This window comes from Dipteris shenzhenensis, chromosome 1, assembly GCF_047967505.1.
Source record: "Dipteris shenzhenensis isolate YYH24624 ecotype China chromosome 1, Dip_SZ_1.0, whole genome shotgun sequence".
NCBI lineage: Eukaryota > Viridiplantae > Streptophyta > Polypodiopsida > Gleicheniales > Dipteridaceae > Dipteris > Dipteris shenzhenensis.
In genome coordinates, this window is record NC_141596.1 from 42,705,445 (window position 1) to 42,724,621 (window position 19,177).

At 39.0% G+C, this 19,177-nt stretch overlaps 1 pseudogene; it reads right to left on the reverse strand.

Annotated features, from left to right (window-relative positions):
- Positions 1-1,376: 1,376 nt before the first annotated feature.
- On the reverse strand, positions 1,377-3,414 carry LOC147905876 (3-ketoacyl-CoA synthase 4 pseudogene; annotated as a pseudogene).
- Between the last annotated feature and the right edge of the window lie 15,763 nt (positions 3,415-19,177).

Consider the following 19,177-nt stretch of genomic DNA (forward strand, 5'->3'; position numbering starts at 1 on the left):
ACATGATTCTCTGTTTGAAGAGTTAAAGAACCAGAAGACTCAGATGTTGAAGGCAGCTTCCTCACTTCGAAAGATGACGATGTGAAGAGGGACAAGGGACCATTTACGATTTAATCCCCTTCCTTCAATCTTGGCTAGCCATTGTGGATGGATGAGCATATCGAGATGCTTTTCTAGCCAGTGTGAAAATGTAGTAATATCAATCTAAAATCCTAAAAACAAGTGATCAATCTACATGATTCTCCATTTGCAAATTTTGCAGCTTTGCAGGATGCAGTACATAAGTGTAAATGGATACTTTAGTTTTTCAAGTTTTAAATAATTCGTTCACTCTATAAATTCTCTTTCATTCATACATGAGAGAGAGAGAGAGAGAGAGAGAGAGAGAGAGAGAGAGAGAGAATTTATTCCTATCTTGATCAATTTTGTTTCTTGACTTGTCCTGATGAATTTTGCCATCAAAATGTCAAATGTGGTGGCCATCACAAAAGGAATGCCTAAACAAAATTGTGTTGTTGAGCAACCTGACAATATCCAAAACAAGGTGCAGATCTACACTTGCAGGAGAGCACAACAAAGGGAGTGTTATCTACAATACACATGAGTGAAGATCCATGAAGGCCAACCTTGCAGATATGTTTATGACACTTGGTCTTCTCAGAGTCCTTTGTACCTTGCTCTTAAATTGAGCATAAGGTGTATGTGAAGTCTAGCCATAAGGTGGTAGCTAGTTGAGCTTACTGGGACTTGAAATATAGACCAGGATTTTGTTTCATACTTCCTATTTGAGTATGATTAGGTCCTTCAAAGTACTCTTCATTTTAAGTGTGGTTAGACAAGGTGGACATGGAGGAATGGAATGCAAAGGAGGCATCAAAGATCTTAAGAGAATTATAGTGCCTTGAAAAAAAGGAAGAAAATGCCATGCAAAGCAAGATGCTAATCAATCAAGATGGCTATTAGTGTAAGTCTCCATGCACTAGTGATCAAGCATTTGGATATTTGCTTGCAAGTCCCCATGAAGAACTATTCTCTCAAATTATCAAGTACCATTGGACTACTCTCAAATCATTAAATCAATACCATTGGACTATTCAACGAATCTGTATACAAGTGGCCAACCAATCAATATACAAGTGGCATCATGGTTGCTATATTGTGAATCAACCATTAAAGGCCTTGAATCTGTATACAAGTGGCTAACCAATCAATATACAAGTGGCATCATGGTTGCTATATTGTGAATCAACCATTAAAGGCCTCATGACATTGTGGCACTTTTGAAATGAATGCCGAGGTGGCTCGTCGTCCATTTTGTTTTAGCCATTTTCCCCACCACGAATAGTTTGGTAGGAAAAATGACATTGTCAAGCATTTTGGGTTGAAAATGACATAGAGTCCACATTTTCGTCTAACAAGAATTCACTATGAAAACGTACATAAAGTATTATTAAGAATTACGATAACGAGGTATTATCAAGAAGAATCTGAGACGTAGGATAAGCCTCATATTTTGAATGGCCCTAGTTACAGAAGAATGCTCAAAAGCTTGTAAACACTTCACGTCTTGAGTTGCAAACAAACGCCATAGCCAGAGCTTGCAAGCTCCTCATTACCATTTATGCGGCCTTATTTGCAACATCTGTCCTTGCAACACCTGATACGCCTGCGAATCACAAGAAGAAATGAAACGGCAAGCCTGCTCTCCCTGAGGAAACCACCAGGCTGCTCAACCGGCTAAAATTAGAGAACCCAACAGGTAAATCATCTCTAATCAGCCCACAAATTGCTCCTTCCACCGAGCTAGAATTCAGCAACATCGGGTACAATCACAGGATATTGGACCAGACAATCCAGCCAAGGATTTTGCATTGAGCATTCCGACCTCCGCATCGACCTCCACACTGCGCTGAAGCATTTGAAGCCGCTGCCCAACCCCACTTGCCACACCTTATCTCCTCTTTTGATCCTTTGCATCGCCTCCAGATATGACAATTCATACCAAACTGAGGTGGAAGACGTGTTGCCAAACCTGTGTAGCGTCATTCTCGACGGTTCCGTGTCCTCTTTAGACAAGCGTAAATTCTTCTCCAGCTCCTCTATGACAGCTTTCCCTCCAGCATGTATGCAATAGTGCTGGAAGGCAAGCTTGAAGGCGGGCACGTAAGGCTGGACCTGCGCGTGAAACACCTTGCGAGCTACGAAGTTGAGCGCGTACCTGAGCATTTCTGAAACCGGCAACACATAAGGTGCAAGGGCTGTGATATTCTTTGTTAGTGCGTTGCCTGCAACCTTCATCAGATCTTTCGATAGGGCCACCCCAATAATGCCGGCCTCGTCTTCACCGTGAATGATACAGCCAAAAGATTGATCGTCCGCTGCGGTATTCGTCCTCATGGTGTGTAAAAGAAGATATTTCGCGCGCTTCTTGTCACGGTTCCTATTGGACAGCAACATAGCTGCACCGCCCGTTCTAAACAGACAGTTCGCTATGAGCATGGAGCGACGAGATCCCGTGTAGTGCCTTCCTGACATATTTTCGGAGCTCACCACCAGTGCGTAGGTGTTCTTATGCACCTGTAGCAACTGCTTGACCATGTCAATTGCTAGCAACGACGCAGCGCATCCCATACCAGACAAGTTGAAAGTTTTTATGTCCGTTCGCATTTTATACCTGTTCACCAGCATGGCAGAGAGAGAAGGAGACGGGTAAAACAAGCAGCAATTGACGACGAGAATACCAATATCTTGAGGTCGAACTGCCGTGGTGCGCAGCAGCTGATCGATCATAGAGAAGAACACCGTCTCCGATTCTTCCCTGGAGGGAACCATACCCTTCCTGCAAGGCACGTAGCGGAACGCGGGCGGCAAGGAGGTCTGCTCCCCGAGGCCGGAGTGCTGGAGGATTTTGCGCTGGAAAGACAAGGTGGAGTCATCCATGCCGTTGAGGGCGGAGTGTTCCATGAAGCCAGCGCTGGTGGCACGCCAAATATCGGGGGGGCGGAAGCAAACATAGTCGAGGAGGAAGACGGGCTTACGTTTGGAGGAGGAGAGGAGGAGGAAGAGGGTGAGAGCGAGGAGAGCGAGGAGGGGGACGGAGGCGATGGGAGGGAAGGAGGAAGAGAAGAAGAAGGAGAAGGAGAGGAAGCTTGGAGCCATGAAAGAAGAAGAAGAGAAGAAGAAGAACAGGAAGAAGAGGAACGAGACGATTGAATGGAACAAAATAGAACTACAAAGAAATATAAAAGAAGATGAAGAAGACTAAGAAGAAGATGAAGTTATGAAGAAAGTAGTATGAATGCAGCAAATCTAACTACAAAGAAAACGAAGAAGAAGATGAAGCTATGAAGAAGAAGAAGAAGCTATAAAGAAGAAGAAGAAGAAGAAAAAGAAGAAGAACAAGTTATGAATGGACCAAAGTAGAACTACAAACAAGATAAAGAAGACGAAGAAGAAGATGAAGTTATAAAGAATAAGAAGACAACTCTTGATAGAAGAAAATAGAACTGACTAAAGTAGTCCCTTTGCATTTAAGTCCTTTCGTTTTGGTTGTTGCCCCTCTTCAATTTCGCTTTACTGTCTCACTTCCTAACCCTTCTTCAATTTTGAGGGAAGTTGGACGAGTATGGAGAAAGAGGCACCCCCAAAACCAAAGACACACCGTGAGCTCTAGCTGGCTTACCTCGTCAACAACCTTACCTCCTTCGACCCCCCCAGTGGCAAAATGTCTTTTGTCGCCATCAGGAGTTGTTGGGATGCAAGAGAGATTTGGGGAGTCCGAAGTTTTTTGTTTTTTTGTGGGGTGAAAGTACATGCATGGTTTTGCTACATTTATGACAAGAGCCCAGTCGGTACACCTCCTCCCTCTTTTTGGCCTAGGCCATAGTAATCGTTTGGCCTCCAAAGAGAACAATCAAGTATTTAATTATTTTTGAGTTCAAGTTTTTTTGGCATGCATTGATTGAAGGAGCGTGTGAGTATCGCATGAAATTCTCCATCTTTTTCTCTCTCTCTCCTCTTCTTCTTCTTCATCCCTTCAAATCTTCCACTTTTTTCTCTCCGCCTTTTGCTCTCTCTCTCTCTCTCTCTCAGCTTGCAATTCGCCCCCTTTTCTCTCTCTCTCTCTCTCTCTCTCTCTCTCTCTCTCAGCTTGCAATTCGCCCCCTTCTCTCTCTCTCTCTCTCTCTCTCTCTCTCTCTCTCTCTCACCCCCTTTTCCGCTCACCATCTAGGGCAGGCCACATGAATGAAATTCATCTTATTAATTAACGAGCTCCATCTCCTCTCCTATCTTTTCACCCTTGCCTCTCCTACCATTCTCTCCCTCTCCTTCTTAATGGGGATTACAGTGGTTTTGCCTCCTTGTCTAGCTAGCTCATACCCAAACTATAACTTTCCACCTTCATAGTTCCATTTTTCCTATACACATTGTATAAGCAAGTTACCATTTTTTCACCTTATCGAATGAAATCCACATGTTACATCCAAGTATGTGTTGTAGACTAAGCACCCATTAAATCCTTAGACGGTTTTTAAAATCAACGTTCCAATCCAAATTCTTGACCAAATATAGTGTCTTTTTCCTTCAATAGAATCTCTATTGTGGTAGTATTGTCATGTGTGTTGGACATGTTTTTTATTGAGAGGTCATGCTGCTCTTGCGAAGCTCCATGACTTCTTTTTGGGATTACATATGATGTATGAAGAAGGCCATCCTCAATGCCACCAAAAAGGAAGGCTTACAACTTACTCATCATACAAGTGGCAAGACTTAGAATGCTCAACACCCATTCTCCACACAATCAATGGAATAATATGTCTAAATGGGATGATCAGGTGTAATAAGGGTTATCAATATTAAGTTGTACGACCCTAATAGCGATGAGATTTTAAGTGACATTACAAGGGTCTTTAATTTTGGAATGAATTTAATGTCAAAGTAATTAAGACAATCCTTGGTTGCTTGAAAATGCTTCCCCTCTCATTCCTCCACACCCCATCCAACTTGGTTTGGTGCTCTATGCCCATGCATTTCGCTCCCTATGAGCTTCCTAACAGGACCAATTCCTCTCACCTTCGTAGTTTCATAGTAAAAGATTAAGAGGATTGTCCACATTGTGTTTTTTTTTGCCTTTAAATGTTGGGAACTTTTCATGCCTTAGATTTAATGTTTACTTGAAATCTATCATTGTAATAAATCCATAGGAGGCTTCTTTTTACACCTTTCTTTCTTAACGTGGTCAATGAGGAGCTGCCATGAAGAGTCTCAAATTATAGTGACTATTCTTGTTGGGAACTTTTCATGACTTAGATTTTAATGATCATTTCAAGCTTTCCATCTATTTAGTTAATAACTATCATTGCAATAAATCCATAGGGGGCTTCTTTTCACAACTTTCTTTCTTAAAGTGGTCAATGAGGAGTTGCCATGAAGAGTCTCAACTAGTGACTATTCTTTTGTTCTCCAAATGTAGAACCACAGAAGATAAGACATGCTCATCATTGCCTTTCAAGTGGGCAAGGATTGTTCAATTATTACACCAACAATGAAGAAATGACCTTGCAAAAGCGAAGTCTATTAAATTTGTCTTCATCAGATGTATCTCCGGTTGTGTGACCTACCCTTAAGAGCCTCCTCCCATGCCGCCATAATAGGACAAATGATTGATTATACAAGTATGTGTAAAGCTAATATCATTCTTTCTAACAACCATTTTGAATCCATTCAAGAGGTTCCACCACTAAGAAACTCTATGCATATGTGCATTTAAGCTATACATTTCAAGGGTGTAATGGCTATTTTTTAATACAACATGTAATTTCAAATTTCCTTTTGTGAATAGAGTTATGTGAAATCTCAATATTTAATCCTAATGGGTTCACTAAGAAATTTTTAACATAGCATGTGCATTCATTAAAAAGGGTTCTTTCATTGGAATTTAATCCAATTTGTATACTGTTATACTAATAGAAGGGTTTTTAAAATTGTGCATTTTATATTCTTTCATTGGGATTTGATATAGTTTCATAATTGTTATACTAATGAAGGGATTTTACATTTGTGCTTTTAAAAATAACTTAAATAGATTATGAAAATTATGTTACAATATCTAAGTCAAAATACCTCTCTAAAATAAGGGTCTCCAGATGGCCCTTTAAAGACATATGAACTAAAAGGTAAGACGTGCTCTCATGAGGAGTAGGCCTTATTTAATTATAACAATAAGGAAGAAACGAATTTGTGAATGTAGCATCATTTTTATTTACTATAAAGAACTATAGACATTATCATATGTGCTCTCCATCTAGTCCCCTTGATGGACCTACTCCCCTTGATGAAGGGGTTTAAAATTGTGCTTTTAAAATTGACCTCAATAGTTTATGAAGGGTAATGTTTATTTATGTCTATGTCAAAATACCTCTCTAAAATAGGGGTATCTAGAGTGTCCCTTTAAAGACATATGAACTAAAAGGTAAGACGTGCTCCTTGCCTTAGGCCTTATTTAATGATTATACCAAGAAGGAAGAAACGAATTTGTGGATGTAGTATAGTTTTCTTTATTATCAAAGACTTTAGACATTATCTACTCTCCATCTACTCCCTTGATGGACCTATCTCTCCTATCTTCCTTTGATGTTACCTATCTCCAAGAGCATATCCCCTCAATGGGACCTATCTCCAAGAGCCTCTCCACTTGCCTTAAAAGGCACCAACACCATTGACTCTAAAAATTTGTAGATAGCTCATACCATCTATTCTAGCTACCACTTTGAATCCACTAGAAAGGTCTCATAAAAAAGGAACCCTTTATACATTTGCATTTAAGCTATAAATTCTATGACTATAACACCTTTACCTTTCTCGACCTATAAATTTAATTTTTATGTTGTAAATATAGGTATGTAGAATCTTCTTCAAGTTATAATCCCAAGAGTTCACTAAACAATATCTAAGATAACATACATATTAATAATAAGGAGTCTTCTTAATGGGCATTTGAATAAGATACAATTTTTGAAATTCAAACTTGTGGAAGGCTTTTGGAAATTGTCTTTTGCAAAAACTCTTGAAGTTTATTTAGAAATAGGATAAAATACGCATGTAAAAGAAGGGTATTTCTGTTATCCCTTTAAATGCATGTGCTATCTACGTTTTCATTTTACATAGCTACCCCCCCTCCCCCATTGGTTTTTTAAATTTAAAGTCTATGTATGTGCTATTTTTAGACTATGTAGTCCAAATTTCAAAATAGAATATGGAAAAAGGAACAAGAAAGATGTTAAAAAATTGTGGCCAAGGGTTCCTCCTCATCCTGCTCCTCCTCTTATTCTTCCATGCTCCCACTCCTAGCTGGCTCGACTCCATGTACCTTCGATTAAGGCCATAATAAGGAGCCACCCTAAGTCCAAGAGAGTCACTGTGGACAATGCAATTCCATAACAAACATGAACTTCTATAAAACATTAATATCTCTAAAGTGGAACACCTTCAAGGCAAATAAACAATGTGTTATTGATGTACTTCAACCATAAAACATTAATAGCTCTAAAGTGGAACGTCATCAAGGCAAATAAACAATGTGTTGCAGTTATATTTCATTATGCATAAATCAGACCAATAATACCTCGAAGCATAGGCTAGTAGATTTATAAAACCCATATGGTCCATGGTGCACCACACCTATGTGCCATACTATTTCCAACTTGGAAACGTGACAATAGTACTCCACTCAACCAATTTAGAAACGTGACAATAGTATTTCCAACTTGGAAACGTGACAATAGTACTCCACTCAACCAATCAACTCTCCTACAAGCAAATCAAAGACAAAAAAATTAGTATTAGTTACTCTTATTATAAGTTGCACAATAAAATTCAAAGCTCATCATTGAAATTACTTTGGATCAAGGCCATAATAAGTAGCCACCTTAAGTCCAAAAGAGTTGATGCAGACAATGCAACAGGCCATAACAAACATGGACTTCAATAAGAACATGCCATTGTAGATGTGTGGGCATTGCACAATGCTATCCACCAAAGGGAAGAAAGACCAAATCAACTACCAAAGACTTAGATCTCCCTTTCTAACATACTCACATCCATTTGGCCTTGCAACCAACATATGCTCATAAATTTTTGCATATAATGGATTAATGGATTCTTCATCTGTGCTAGTAAATCTTACCCAATAGCAATGTTACAATGGTTGTAATGTAGTTGTGGTCTCTAAAAAGGGTGGCATCAACATATGCAGGCTCTTTCACATATAAAAACAAGGAGGCCTTTTTCAACAGTTGTTTTCCCCTAGCCACTGAGTTTAAAAGTTTGACTTAAATAAGGCTAAGCATGACCATATGTCAACTTAATCAAATCTTGGGAACTCTATGCAACATGCTCATAAAAGAGGATGAGTCTTCATCACTGGTGTGCTTGGTAACCTGAAATTTCCTTCTCCCAATTTACAAAGCACCACCAACACCCTAAAACTAATACCAACATAATCAAAGTAAGTATTGTCAAACTTTCTACGTGATAAACACTTGTTTTCCTAGGGATAGTGCCTTGCTCTCCCACCTTTGTGTGCTTATGCAACTCCTTCTCTCTCTCAAGAACATGGTCATGCTTCATATTAGTCCACCATGGCAAATTCTCCCATCCCCACTTACTAAGGCTATGCATAGGGGGGGGAGACACATGCATGTGTCCCCATTGCTCAATATCACCCACTACCTAGCTAGCATAGGGATTGATGCTACATGACCCTTTCCCTCAAGTAAACAAAGAACCTACATGGCAATACCACCCATGGAAATTTTCCAAATTCCATAAAATGGAAATTCTTAAGTAATTTTAGATTTTTGGAAGAGGGACCACTATGCATACCTTAACACAAGCATCTGTGTAGCCATCTAAACTAAATTAAGCTTCTTTAAGGCCAAAAATTTCCTCACTCCTTTCATTTTTCTTTGATCTACTCTCCAAAGGAAACATGTACTTTTGGGCCTCTATCTTGACCTCTCATAGTAACCATATGATGTACAATTAGTAGAAACACCAATACCCCCAAGGAGTTCGACATAATCCTATAGCAGCTATTGGAAAATTTGCCAAGTTTTGTCTAGCAAGCCTTCTCTTCTCAACCAAATGTATCATAGAGTAGACAATAGTACATAAGAATCAAACTTTTTTTTGTGTGATATGCAACATAACATATCTCTAAAAACCATCCCAACCCACTATGTCTAGACATGATCCCAGTAAAAGCCATAGCACCTTGTTTGTATTGGTGCATCATACATACAATGCAAGCATGTTCAACTTCTCTAAAGTGGCATAGCTCTCTAGATCCAACATAAGGGCCAACACTTTTGCTAGCCACTCATCTACAAGCCTTGGATCGATAATATTAAGGATCGAATCAAATAGATTAAGTTAGCAAGATGAAATGATAGGATATCTAAATATTTAGCTTTAGAGTTTATAAGGAAAACAAGCACTTTCCTTTCCTATTATATCCCCATATTGACTAGCTAGTTCTCCAAGATCCACCTCCAATTTTTGCAGTTCAACATTTGACATGGTAAGTGTTGCTTGCTCAAGCTTGATTCCAAGTTCTTGAGTTAACTCAACCTATTAAAAAAACAACAAGCCTTTTTAAAATTAGCAACGAACATGTTATGACCTATATTTTCAAACAATTATGAATAGGACTTACATTGTATACCAACTTGCCAAGGTATCTTCTTATACAAAGATACCATGGCTACCTCCCTTTGATGTGCTTTTTTAGTCATGTTGCAATGAGATGGCGACCAAAGCATGGGTATTCATGCTAATACAACATATAAAATCAAGTTAGCAAGATCAATGACTTTATAATGTTTCTCTCTTTCATTTGAAAACTGCTACTTTGTTGTAGCCAGCCACGGCATAGTACCATGATCCCCATCCAAACATAAAAGATCCTATTTGAGAGCGAGTGAAAGTCAAATTGTGCCTAGACTTCTACCTCAAACTCATCATTTATGAATCACTAAATGGGGTCCAAATCTGCCATAACATCAACATGCCATGACATTCGCATACGTCTTCTCCTCTTGCATGTCCGAACTGAGACAATAAATGCCCCTTGATCTTGGAGATACCCCTCTTTTCCAAATGCCACCTTCAAGCCTAAAATGCCATCTCATAATCTCTTACCTTTGCGTAAGGGATGGGCCTACACAAGGAAATAGGGGGTCGCTAAAAACATAAAAAAAGTCTAGTCCTCTAAAGTATATCTTCTCCCCTAGCCAAATCAAATCTATTCTCATCCATAAACTGATTCTTAGAAGGTGGCATATCAAATTGGACATGTATGGCACAATCTCCAAGCATGCCTCCTAAGGTGCAGGAGAGTGATCCAACTTTGTCTTTCATCTCTCATACATCAAAACACTCCTACATATTGATATAGGAGATAGATGAAACCTTCTTGATGATGTCCACCACCACTGAATAGAGCCCTCTTCTCTACACCATTTCCCAACCCCACTTGTCCTATTTGTTTCCACCTTGTTTTGCACCACTTGCAAAGCTAATTATCGACATGGGCATCATAACATGCATCAATTATAGACATAATTTTATTTTTTTTCTAGAACATGCTATCTCTATTATTGTTTTGGGACTGTGTATATCTCCTTTAGGGAGGACCATCTTCTCTTTGAAACAATAAAATAAAGTGTCATTAACCTCTTTGCAAGCTAATTTAATTTGTATGCAATTTGTTCCCAGCCAAATTTGGCAAAAGTGCATAGAAATTCATTTTTTTTTAGTAACTCTTTCCCTATGGTTGCATGTAATTTGGCTAGAAACAAATTTCATAGAAATGAAATTTAATTTAGTACCTCTTTCCCTATCGGTGCATGCAACGAATAAGAAAATTAATCTAAATCAAAAGGATTTGAGGAGGGGCACTAGAGAAATAGATGAGCCACTATGGAGTTTGTGATTGTTTGATTCTTTTACACCTTTTAATAAATGAGAGATACACCTCTTCATAGCATTTAGAATGCATGGACTTATCGCTATATTAAAGAATCAGATTTAATGGAGATTTAATGAATACATGTAAATCTTATAGTATTCATTACCATCTAGGGACACACAATACAAGGTTGCACTGTTGTGCAATGCAATGTTCAAACAAAGTCCATGCTCTTCCATTACTTTTTTGATCCATAAACATGATAATTTTGAGAACAAAATGTAGATAAAATCCAACATTTTACTTAGATCAAACCACTTTTTTACCAAAAAGGCTCCAATTTGAGGTGTGCTTGAAGTCTCATATTGTAGATTTGGACACCTTGGGCATCCTTTTTTTATGTGTAGACTTTTGCATTTGAATTTCCATACCCACAATCTTAGAAGAGCCAATTCAAACATCATTACTGATTTATCATGCACCTCTACAATCATATGACTATTTAACAATAGGGTGGAATAATTATCAAGAACTTAAGGGGAGTATGTCATGTGCATGGACTTATCTGAGGTGTTCTTTAGGCACATAGGACTAGGTTAGGAAGCCTAGGGAGGCTTGGGTCTAGGCAGGTGATTCTCAAGTTGAGGTACAAGGGCACGGATGGATTCGGATTCGAATTAGGACTTTTGATATTTTTAACAATTTTAACGAGTGTTTAACACATTGGGCTCGAGCCTATATAAGGAGCCTAGGGGATCAGCTTTTAGTGGGTATGTTAGAGCTAGTTCAGCACTTCATTGCCATTCTAGATCCTTGATCATGTTGTGAATGTGCCCGATCCATGTCCATGGGGAGCCACCTAGTGGTATGGGATACCAAGCTAGTTAGCATTTGGTTGGGAGATGTGCCAACAATCTTCACACTCTCTCCTAATGGGGACCCCTCCATAAAGCCAAATCCTCCAAGAACCCAAGAGAGTAAGACATGGGTTCAGATCTGGGGCCACTCTGAATCCTTTCCGTGCTCCACATATCTTATGATTGTGACAGGCTGAAAGGAATGCCCAAGAGAATGTCATATGAAGGTTTACACAACCTGCCATCTGACTGAACATTAAAGACAACGGCATCCTCGTGTGCTCGTTGAAAGGCTATGACCTGAAGTGGAATGCCTATCCTTGAGAAAGCCCCCATCCAAGTAGAACAAACAACCAGCCTGTCATCTGTATCTACCAAATCCTCAGATTAGGCTGCATCGATTACTGCTCTCGTGTCTGCGGTGCCATCTAGCCCACTCTACAAAAAGTTCCTTATAGGCCTCTTGAGCTGACTAATGCAATCCAAGAAATGCACCCACACAAGCAAACATGCCACGCTATGGTCAGTAAAATTTGGTTAACAATTACTATCTCGGAGGCCAGATCCAGTTTAGGAGCTTGCCAGCCCTTCCTCAATATTTCCCCTTCCCACCCCTTCCCTAACCCCCCAATTGGAGACCTACCATTCCCACCTCCTAATCCCTCCGTCATGTGTGCTTGCTTCCCTCTGCTTGCTTCCCACTCTCTCCTTATCACTCTCTCCTGTGCATGCAAGATGTAGATGAAGGTGTATCTGCTTGATGTGATGTCCATGCATCTGCATGCCCACCTCTCGTCCTAAGGTCCTTCCTGGTCTAGAAATGTGACATTTCTTAAGTGGCTTGCATGGGAAGCTAAGAAGGGATAGAGATGAAGTAAGGTATATATAATGAGGAAGATGTTATCTCAAAGAAGCAAAGCATCATCTATGGCTATGGCTCCCTTCCAATTCTTCTTGTTTGTTTGTTGTGATTTTGCCTCTACATCTGCATGCTCACTTTGCATCTACCTCTTTCTCTCCCTCCTATTGATGCTAGATATATATGACATTTCTTTTCAACATGTCTTGCAAGGGCCATGGAAACCTAAAGAATTTCCTTGTATTGAGGATGTTCACACACTAAGAGGTGCCCATCGTTGGATGGTTGATTGAACCAATAGGAGGTGATTGTTTTAACTATGGACGGGTAATAAGTGGGCATCTAATTACACACACATCACCCATGACCAAACATTCCTCTCCTACATGCACTTTAGGTCTTATCCTTGGAAAGCCCTTCCATGGGTAGCCATGGCTGTGAAGATCCACATTGCTGTGATACAAAAGAGAGCAATTTTTACAGTGCGCCAGGACGCCATGCACCTATTTTGCAAGGTAATGCATGATTTTCACTACACCCATCGCCCTTAAATCATGTGACCCACGAGTTTTGGTGTTTCCATGTAGGAGAAGGCATCGATCAAAACATGGGAGAACTAAAACCAGACTTGGAAAAATGAATAATGCCACAAGAGACGTGCCAATGGGGAAATTTCCAAAACTTTCACTTTTGATATTCACGAGAAGGCCTATTTTTCACTTTCGAAGTGGAATGGATACTAAGCCCTACCCCCTTAGGGGGCAGGCCCAACAAAATTTCCTCCTCTCTTGTTCTTCTCCCTTACCAAGGGTGGAACATATTATCCAATTCCTCCTTCATCATAGTGCTAGCTCTGATACAAAAATGGGAGAGCCTTTTAAAGGATTCCACCTGGAAGGATACCACTATCAAGCTACCTTGACGAAATCCAAAAAGTTCATGATCTTTTTTGGCCATCGAGACAAAGCTTGCAAAGCCTTAGGGCGTCTATGGCACTGATGCTACTTTTCTGTAGCCTAGAAGTCTAAAGTTAGCTATCTATACATACCTCCTCTTTGTAGTTTTTTTTCCATTTAATACAATTTAGGTTTTTCTAAGCAAAAAAAAGATGAACAGGGTTCAGGTGGCCTGCCTTTTTTGTTTGGTTGCTGATGGTTTTTCCTCTTCTTTTTTTTGTGAAGAGGTTGTGCTTTTATTGCAAGCCTTTTTTGGGGGGGCATGGTTGAATTGTTAGTGCAATGAAGTATAAATGAGTGAGTGACCTGACCAATATAAAAAATATGTCCCATGTGTATTCTTGGTTGATGTTGACCTTGTCCATATATGGTCAATAGTGGACCCATGGATAGTTGTGGGTACTATAATGAGTTGTTTCATGTTGTGTTGCATGAATTGTAATAGGTTTGATATGTTTGTGTTGCTGGAGTTGTAGTTAATATTGAAATTGCCTACAATGTATGTTTCTATGTTAGTTGGTATTTTCTTGTACAAATCTTGCAATATTTGAATGAGGGCGACTATTTTTGCTTGTGGGGATTTGTACACATTTATTATCACTACTTGTTTATTGAAATCTTTTTCCAAAGTTGTGATTAGGCATTCACAACCGTGCATGTCAATGTTTATTGTATGCACAATTTTGAAAAAAAAATTAAAGTATGTAGCAAGGCCCAAACCTTGGGTTGTCATGATGTTGTCACACCTTGGTAGTGTTATGTTGTTTGATGAATGGGTGTGGGTTTCCTACAGGCATAGTATTGATGCATCCATGATGGCTTGGGAATGCATGATGTCTTGTTTATGGCAGTGAAAAGACCTGGTGTTCAAACTTTGTAATGTGTTCATAATGTTCTCTTCGCTTGTGAGATTTTTCTGTTCAAAAGGCCATGCACATTCTGATTGTAATCGTTGTATTTCTTGTAAAATTTTTGGGTCCACTTTACGTTGTGCGGCTCAATTTGATGCAGTCCACTTTACATTGTGCGGCTCAATTTGATGGAGTAGGTATAGGTTTGCTGGGTTTCAGACTTGTGATAGAGCTATGTAAACAAGGCCATGCATTCTTATGTGCGATGGGTCGAAAGCCAGTGTGTCCATGATAAGGCCTTGGGAGTGATGAATTGTCCTTGCCGATGCGAGTCATATCGGAAATTGTGTTCTACAAGCACTGTTCGAGTGGTTTTTCCCAATTTGAGATTCTCTTGTCAATTGCGTTATTGGTGCCCAAGTGCTGAAGGTGTCATTGTTGCACAAGTGTTTGTTTTCAGCATGCACTTTCATTCCCATTTTGCTATTGTTAAATCAATCTAGATTATGGGGGGTTTGATATAATGTTCGAACCTTTGAATCTACCATCCCCATTTTGTTGTTGTTAAATTCAATCCAGATTATGGGGGTTTTGATATAAATGTTCGAACCTTTGAGTCTACCATCTACACCGTTCACGCTCCCATCATTGATGTCCAAATTTCTTGAAAAATATTTCAATGATCCTACCTTCTTTGAGCCTAAGCTCGCTACGTAGACCAGCACATTGTTTGGGGTCCGGTGGGATGTTTAGTTTTTTGTTGCACGTCTTGTGTTTGTGGTTGATTGCTTTAAAAATTTGTGGTTTTGTCTCTAGTTTTTGGAACACGTAGTCATTGTGTTTGTCTTTGTCAGCATTTGTGTAGAAGAGGTGTGGAATTGTATTAAGGATGCAAATGTCTTCATTAGTCTGTGTCCCAACATGAATTTTGTCTAGTAATTCAAGGAATGGTCCTTCTTGCTAGTGCATTGGTTGTTTTAATTTATAGTAATATATTTGAGTTCTCCAACAAGAATGTTCCTCTCGATTGTTGGGAGAATATCTATGTATCTTTTACAGGGCTTGCCTGGCATAAGTCATCGGATAGGTGTATGTCAACATGGTGTGTCGTGGTTGTTTGTCATTTTTGGTAATTTGAGACATACAATATGAGGTTGCTTCATGAGGGTTCATGACAAATTAATTATTTGTGTTTGCCTCCCAAAGTTTTGGAATGGTTACATTAAAATTTTTTGTGTTAATGTCTTTAGGATGTCTTCTTAGGAACATGGTAGGTTTGCAAATGCTGCTTCATAAGGCAAGGATGTATTCTTCTTCCACCATGCTTATTATGCCGAGAAATTTGTCATAATCCATTGTAGAGGTTTCTTTGTCTGATAAGATGTTTGATATTATTTTGAGGTCTTTTTTATGTTTTGTGTTTTGCATGCTTTTTTGTAAGGGGAGGAGTACATGGGTTTGTTTCATTGGTGGTCATGGAAAACCAAATCAGCATTTCTTTTTTTTTTGGTACAAGTTTTCTTATGTTTGTGTGTTTGTATTTCTTGTAGTGAGGGTGGTAGTTATGAGCTATTTGTTGTAATGTACTTGTCCACGTATTGTTCAACATCTACATCACTATACTGTCCATATGTTGGTGCTTTTTCATTCCATAGTTAACCATGATCATGTTGGCTTCCTTGGTTTTGAAACTTCGTGACAAAGAAGATGTCATTTATTGTTCCGAGGATACTTTTATCTTGTCTCATAGAAGGGTTTTTAGTGCTTGGAACTTATGAGCGTAATATTGAGCTATTGTGATAGGGTTTGACCTAGCAAGTTGTTGAATTTGTAAAGGCTTAGCTCTATAGTTGTTGCTTCTTGCTAGGTTTTATAAAATTTAAAGGCAAGCTAGTAGTGGTTCTCAGCATTTCTCGGCTGCTGAGAATGCCACAAAGAAAGTGGGGGGGCCTAGTTGCCTCAACATTGCAAAAATGTTTTGTTTTAATTTTTGCTTATAATCTGTGGAGCTACGTAATGATGTGAAGTCTCTGTACACTATTTTGGATTTCAGTAATTGCTCGATGTTTGTATCTACCAAGGCATTTTTTGCTTGTAAGGTCATCCCTCACAATTGTCCTTTGCGCATTCTTACTCAGCTCAAAGATAATACTTATCGAACTAGCACTTTCATTGTTTTGAAGAATAAGTACTCAATACAAAATGCAAATCGGCAGTCTTTATGTTTTAGTTTCCACTTCACAATGTCTTGGTAAGTTCTTGTTGGCGTCATGTCATATGAACATTTGTGTCCACAGAATAGTGTTGGGAATTATAGTTCTTTGCAGTGGTTGTCGTAAAAGGGAGACTGAGGGGCATGAAGCTTTCTAATGGGGCTACAATGATCATTTTGTCATTGAAATCTACCACTTGCTGAGCTATGTATATCCCATGCACTAATGTGTCCGTTCGTACGTCATCCCTATCATTATCAGTGTTGATTTATTTATTTCATCTTTGTCAACACATTGGAGGTTGTTAATGTGTTCTATCCATAAGTTGCTAATTTGCATGTTGTTTTCTTTGCACAAAGGGCTCTCCAATCGCTCAAGTAGTGCATGCATTGTGACAGTTGGGTGTACTAGCCCACTGACGTAGTTGTGGTTATAATGTAGGTGACGTTTTGTTACAACTACCAATGTTGCACTATTGTTAATGAAGCGTGGCAAGACTTTTTGGGACCTCTCGACATCTACGAAGATGTTCACGACACTACCATAAAGTCCTAGTTGTCCTTCATATGTTAATTCTTGAATTTGTGCAGTGGCGGTTCCTCAACTTTGTTTAAGCTTGATGTGTGTTTAGATTTTTTAGCGAAACACATTGTCTGGGTTGTAAACTTAGGGATTGTTGCTTTGTTAAGGTGCCTGTGACAAAGTAAGCATAAAGGCAAGTCTTCCAATCTCATGGTTTCTGGCCATAAATGTTGAGTTCTCATAAATTCATCATGTGCTTTTATTGCAGGCTTCATTTTTTATTTGAATGTCAAGCACCATCAACACTAGTATGCAAAGCTTGGTGTGTCTTTGATTTTGCTATAGTATGATTTTGGTGCTTTGTTCATACTCAAGTCTATTCCTAGATCTGTGGCTTTCCTTTTATGTTTTGTTTTTATGTCTTTTTCTGTGGGCACATTTGCATCGAGTGGTTCTGTTTGTTTTTTAGTAACGGCAAGGTTTATTGTTTGCAAATAGCGAGCCCAAGAATCACTTGCCATAATTTGTATATTTTGTTGCGAATGTTTTGTGTGTTGTAGTTCTTTTGTTGTTGTTGTCTTTTGAAGGTAAGCACGATTGCTATTGCAAGTTTGTCGATGTTTGCTTTAATTATTTACAGCAAGCTCCTTTCATCTTCTAGCATCCATATTTTATAAGAATGTTTTTTCCCAGTCGGGATAAGCGGAACAATTGTTTTTGGCAATTTTAATTCATCTAGCAAGCGCGACTTTATTGTTTTTTTGTTTGGTGGCCGATTTTCAAACCGGGATGATTTTGTCGTTTGAAGATACAAACAGCTAAAAATGGTTGCCAAACTTGGCATGGAATATTTCTAAGCAGTCATATATAAGATGTTGTGAACAAGTAGAGTTTCGTGCAAGCTCTGCAATGGCCTCTCTTTTTATTGTGGAATGGCTTTTTTCTGTCGTTGTGGAATCATCAATGTTGGTCCAAATTGATTTGTTGATGGCGTTGGTGCAAATATGATCTTGTAGCATGTCTAACAATGCCTCATACTTGTATGTTGGATAGAACATTATTAAACATGCGAGAACATCAGTATTGCGAGGGTGGTTTTCGATGAACTCAATGTGTAATTGCAATGTGTATGGGTCAAGGTTAGCCATTTCTTCTTTTATTCTCTTCTTTTTTTTTTTAATTCTATTTGTGGAGATGTTGTTTTGTGGTTAGTGTAAGTGGTAAGGATGCAAACCAATGAAACCATAAAACCAAAATGTATATGGTTATAGGTGTCAATCTACCAACACAATTGAAACACCCAAAGGAGCACGAACTTTATTCACCATGAAAACATGCATTATAGAAATAGCAAACAGTTGCTACGGGATTATTGAAGAGAAAATATGTACAACAATGTACCAAGCTGGCTCTACAGGTAGCAACAAAAAACACGAGTGAAGCACTAGATACTTGGTGCAAAAGCAATAACAAATCCAGCACTGTTCACAGTGAACTCTCCAAATGACCTTTTCTCAAACAACATGTTTCTTGTGGCAACAACACTACAGTTATGAAACTCTATGAAAGGGCCATGGAGCTTCAACACTTCATTGGCATGGTTGCCATGGTTGCCACGAATATGTAGAGCAACTTGGGAACCATCACAATTCACAACACAACCTTTCAAAGATGGTACATCTGAAATGGTTTGTGCACTCTCGCAGGTATAACGAAATGGATGGCTTGGATCTCTGCTAACTCGAGGTCCTCCACAATTGCTGCATTGAAACTCGACAAGTGGGTTGTTTAGGCCAATGAAGTGTAGGACTCCAGTTACCTGTTGGATGTACGAGTTATTATCAGCGCATTATTTGTTTTGTGAAAATTAACTTTGACCATGCTGTTGTACATTTTTTCCATAGCTTAGTTGAGACACTTGGTACATAAAACTATCATGCAACGTTGCTC